Below are 5,656 nucleotides of genomic sequence, written 5' to 3'. Positions count from 1 at the left end.
GGGAATTAATGACCAACTTGCTGATCACCGTCATCCAATGCCACTCCCTGCTGAACTGATACAGAAACTCGGAGGTGGATTCAGATATACAAAGATAGACCTTGCTGATGCCTATAATCAGATCAAGCTGGCTCCAGAGAGTCAACGCAGACTCGCACTCACCGTGGAGTACTCCTGCAGCAACGACTCCCTTTTGGAATAAAGTCAGCACCTGGTTACTTTCAGGAGATCATGGAAAACCTGACCCATGATCTACCTGGAGTGGCAGTCTTCCAGGATGACATGCTCGTCAGTGGGAAAGATGCAAACAGTCACCTAAACAGTCTGCTCACACGTCTAAGCGTGTGGTTCGTCTGAGTTCATTGTTTCATTGTTGTTGTTTTGTGTGACTGTCGTAGTAAAATGTCATTGATATATATGGCAGACATGATTCTTGTTTATGCATAACGAACATTGGGTGAGTGCGTTCTTTGTATGTAATTGAATAATAAATGTAATAATTAAATTTGTATAACTCGTTGTGTTATCTCTGCGAGTCTTCCGAGGGAAATACAACACCGCCGAAACAATGCAATGGGACACGTTAGATCGTTAACTCCTTATCTCCCGATCTAATTGAGGCCACAATAATCATAGGGTGCAGTCGAGGCAACGTTGTGCTCATACCGAGGATGCATCTTTTCCCATCAGGAGCAGACCTACCTTTCACATTTCGGAGGTCCCAGTTTCCAGTCAGGCCATGCTTTGCAATGTCAATTAACAAAGCACAGGGGCAAATGCTGTCTGTCGCGGGAATACATTTGGGGGAGTCGTATTTCTCTTATGATGAGCTTTACGTTGGCTGCTCGCCTGTGGGCAGCAAGAGTGGTGCTTTCGAGTTCGTTCCACAAGGAAAAACAAAAAACATTGTGTACAGGGAGGTTTTATAGGATTACTTCACTTCCTAATTTAAAAAATTTTTTTGCCTTTTTGTCAGTAATTTCTAAGTAGGTGTAGGTTAATATTCATTGCAGCGCACTTGACACTTTCAACCATCAGCTGTAAAAAGGCTGATTCTTGCGGCGTTACAATGCTTCATTACAAATCAGACTCTGCTCATAAATCAGCTGTTCTTCCTCACCAACCCCAATTCGGCGGGCATTGGAGGACCATGGACATGTTACTATTTCACTTCCGTACGACTCTCAAACAGTCAACAATGCTTTTGTGACAACATTTACATTTTTAGGCGGTTCCCTGAAATTACTTCACACTTTACCAACACCTGGCCTCTGCTTAGCTCTATTTCCCTCCCTTCTTCAGCACAGCAGCCTCATCTTCTACATCCGACGTGCATGCAATATCTCCCCCCTTCCATCTCCTCTCTCAACATAACAGTTTACATCAGCAGCAACAGGATCGCAACATACAATTTGAAAACCAAGCAACATATCATTTTATACAACAACAAATGTAATCATAACGACGATCAATGAAACAAATGGATAAAAATAATTACATGAAGTAATTACATGCCATTCATCATCTCATCTTGTTCGCCTGTCAGAATGACGAGGACCATCTGATCTTCCAAGAGGGGGGTGGGGAGGTCATCATTGGTGAGTGCGGAGATGGCTGATAAGCCCAATTTGTGCTTGGAAAGATCTGCTGCTGTAGGGACAGGGAATGGTAGCAGGTGCCGGGGGCTTCAAAGCATTGTTCTTTCTGTTCTGCCTGCGCTTCTCTGCAGCAGCTTTCCTGTCACTTTCATATTGGCGGGGCACCGTTGTGAACAGCGGCCTGCCACTTGGTCCTATCTAAAGCTGTCTGCTCCCATGATGAGGGGTCAATGTTGAAGGCCTTCAGTGATACCTTTGGGCTGTCTTTAAACTGTTTCCTCTGGCGGCCATGGGAGCGCTTGCCATGCTGGAGCTCACCAAACAGAAGCTTCTTGGGTATTCTGTAGTCTGGCATGCGGGCTACATGACCAGCCCAGTGAAGCTGAGTTTTCATCAGGATGGTAGGGATGCTTGGGAGCCCGGCACGAGTGAGGACTTCTGTGTCTGGTATCCTTTCCTGCCAGCTTATGCGAAGTAGTTTCCTCAGCCTGGTGGTGTGGAAGTGATTTAGTTTTTTGGCATGGCGTTGGTAGATGGTCCACGACTCACATCCATAGAGTAGGGTAGTGAGTACGACAGCTTTGTAGACCTTGATCTTTGTCATGGAGGTGATGCCTCTTCTGTTCCATACATTCTTGTGGAGTCTGCCAAAGGCAGCACTTGCTTTGGCGAGTCTGGTGTTGATCTCATCATCAATGACTTACATTGTGGGAAAGCGTACTGCCAAGGTAGGTGAATTTGTCAACCGCGTTGAGTCTTTGCCCGTTGATGGAAATGTTGGGTTCTACATATGGTTTTCCCAGAGCGGGTTGGTGCATCACCTCGGTGTTCTTGGGGACGGTGTTAGTACGCCATAACAATTTACATCAAATAACAAGACTTCAAAAGTCGATAAATCTAAATATATACATCCTCTCTCTCACCATTATATTTTACATCAAATACAAAATATTCAAAAGTAACAGGTCATTTTACACATCTCCATGACAGAGGTGTTGTGATTCATCTATTCAGCACCACTACACTCTTGCCGGTCTGACATATGGTGAGTAGATGCTACTGTTGTATATTTTCAACCTTACCTGTATTTACTTACCCATGATTAATTCCCCTCTTTCCTCCATAGGGCATTTGTTCTGTTCTCACAGAGCATGAAGTTTTGTAACAGCACATCCACTGCGAACGTTTTACACAACCTTCCAGGGCTACCTACCAAATTGTTACAATTGTGAGAACGATAACACAGCCTTTTCAGGGCCACCTCACATTTTATTGTTACCCCTTCTTAGAGTTGCAATGCTCTTTGCAGGGCTTTCTATCCAGTTGCAAATTGATTGGTCGCGTGTTAACTTATATCAATCTTTGCCTCAATAATCATAATTGAATAGAATCATTAACAGTACTTTAAAGCAATTCAGCCCCGAGCAACACCGGGCACTTCTGCTAGCATATTTATATATGTTTTGTAATTTTAATTTTGCTAGTGAAATGAAACAATTGTAGGTGAATATGTTAATTAATTAATAAATTAATTTGTATCCATTAGATCTCTCTCTTTTCCAACTCAATAATAATATTTGATATTTTATATCTTATATATATAGGCCATTTCTCTCAGCTGGATGTCATTTTTCTTACCTTCTGACATTTTTTCTCATTTTTCCTCTTCTATTATTTTCTTCTATTTATTCTATTCCTAATTTCTCCCAGGTGTTACTCGTTACAATGCGTCTTGGCCTAACGGCCTTAATGTTTGTCTTTGTTGATTATTTACTCTGTATGTCCACTTTGTCATTGTTTGTTCGTTCGAAGCTCTAACTCTCCACAAATTTTGTATTTTAAAAATTTCTGAATGCTGCTGTTTTATGAAGACTTCCTATCTTGTCATTGAAAGCTCAAAATAAGGAGTAATTAACAGTTGACAACTGAGGAGGGGTTAGACTTCTTTTGACATTTTGTCCCGTACTTGTCTCTCATTACGTGTTTACATATTTTCCCCTCTTTGGTGATGTCCTGTTCTTATTGTAGATCTTTCTGATTTGGCAGACACTACTTGTTTTCTTAACGAAACACTTTCAAACTTGGGACACTGGTAGAATGTGTCATATAAAACATCTTTTAACTCTTACTGTTATTGAGAAAAGTTTATATTTTTATTTCGTGTTAAAATTGTCGTATTTCGGTAATTTTAACCAATCACTGACGTCTATTGAAGTGAAAACAATACTGCTGTGGATTGTCAACAAAACGTTGTGGCGGTGTAATGGGATATTTTCCCTTGAATAAAATTAGTGCCGTTGTTTGTCAACAACAACTATCGGCGGTACTGTTATTTATGACATCGTTCGTGCGTTTGTACGGGTTTTAGCATTAGGGTTTTAGGGTTAGGATTCGGGTTTTAGAATTAGGGTTAGGGTTAGGAACGATGTCATAAATAACAGTACCGCCGATAGTTGTTGTTGACAAACAACGGCACTAATTTTATTCAAGGGAAAAATCCCATTACACCACCACAACATTTTGTTGACAATCCACAGCAGTAATTGTTTTCACCTCAATAAACGTCAGTGATTGGTTGAAATTACCTAAATATAACTTTTAACATGAAATAACTTCGAATATGAAAATTTTTCTCTGCTCTATAAGACAAAATATACAAGTATACGAAGTTTTAAAGTGTTTCGGTAGAAAACACACTAAATAAAAACTAAATAAAAAATGGTGTCCGCCAAATCAGAAAGTTCTCTTATTGTATATTTTTTGGTATTTTGTCCTGTACTTGATGTATTTCATACATATATATTCAAATGCTTACATTCGAAATAAGATATTACTACTGTTAATATTATCTGTGGTGAATATTTGTAATTGACAATAATAACAACAGTAATACAGGCAATTCCTGGTTTAATAGCATTATATAGCTATAAAATTAAACATTAGTACGAAGCATCAACCTGTTTAGAAACAGGAGTTCCAATTCAACCACCAAAAAGCACCAAAATAACAGATGAAAACGGATGAAGAATTAAGAAATTAAAAAGCATACCATTAAGGATTATGCCATTCAGATGCTCATATACCATGGCTTTGGGTGCTGACCCAACAGGCCTCAACCTTCATCAGCATGAGTTACTGAAGAAAAAATTCTAAATCCACCATATAAATCCATTAGCCTTTTCTGGCTTGATTTGTGCCCAAACCAGGCCACATGGTGCAAATATTCGAATGCTTACATTCGAAATAAGATATTACTATTGTAAATAATATCTGTCATGAATATTTGTAATTCATAATAATAACAACAGTAATATAGGCGGTTCCAGGTTTAATAGCGTTATGCAGCTATAAAATTAAACATTAGCACGAAGACTATGGATGTTTAGAAATAGGAGTTAAAGTCACAATTCAACTACCAAAAAACACCAAAATAACAGCAAAATAAACCAGAACGCTAATGAATTTATAACGTTGTAGATTTAGAATTTTTTCTAATGTTTAATTATATACATATTTAGTTTTGACCCGCAGAAACGTCAAATTTCATCATATGAAAGAATGCCGTAAAGCCAAACAGATAGATACATAAGTAGATAGATAGGTACATAGGTAAGACAGACAAGTGCACACACATACATCACAAAAAAAAAAGGACGGAAACACATGACCATACTCATATACATACATACACACACTCCAAACACAGACACATATGGAGACACAGCCATATATAACAGACACATGTACATAGTCACACAAACCCATATACATAGACACACGCAAGTACACACAAACACATGAATATGCAGAATACATACATACATACATACACACCCACACACATTCATATGTGCATACACAAGCACACACATGCGCACAAACAGACAAAAAAAACAGAACGCAGCTCCAATAACGGTCAGTCAACATCCATTGACAAGGTTGCAAAAAGCAGCGAAAACTTTGGAAGGAAAAGTATAAATAATAAATGAATGGAAATCGAACCGGTGAGTGTGTTAGATAATAAAGGCATTAAGACAGTACGACTCTCCATATACACA

At 39.1% G+C, this 5,656-nt stretch overlaps 1 protein-coding gene across 5 annotated transcripts in view; it reads right to left on the bottom strand.

Annotated features, from left to right (window-relative positions):
* The window catches only part of LOC106871349 (polypeptide N-acetylgalactosaminyltransferase 11), a 100,611-nt gene extending 95,525 nt beyond the window's left edge, over nucleotides 1-5,086 (bottom strand). Inside the window, exon 1 of one of the 5 annotated variants that reach the window (XM_014917755.2) lies at nucleotides 4,648-5,086. The gene's annotated coding sequence lies outside the window, so the exon portion shown is untranslated. Of the gene's footprint in view, nucleotides 1-3,236; nucleotides 3,257-4,647 lie in introns of those variants that run through there. The other 4 variants (XM_014917752.2, XM_014917753.2, XM_014917754.2 and 1 more) reach the window with 4 other exon arrangements.
* Nucleotides 5,087-5,656: the final 570 nt, after the last annotated feature.

This window comes from Octopus bimaculoides, chromosome 9 (assembly GCF_001194135.2).
Source record: "Octopus bimaculoides isolate UCB-OBI-ISO-001 chromosome 9, ASM119413v2, whole genome shotgun sequence".
In the NCBI taxonomy this organism is placed as follows: Eukaryota; Metazoa; Mollusca; class Cephalopoda; order Octopoda; family Octopodidae; genus Octopus; species Octopus bimaculoides.
Note: the sequence above shows the minus strand (reverse complement) of the source record. Positions and strands in the feature narration are given on the sequence as shown.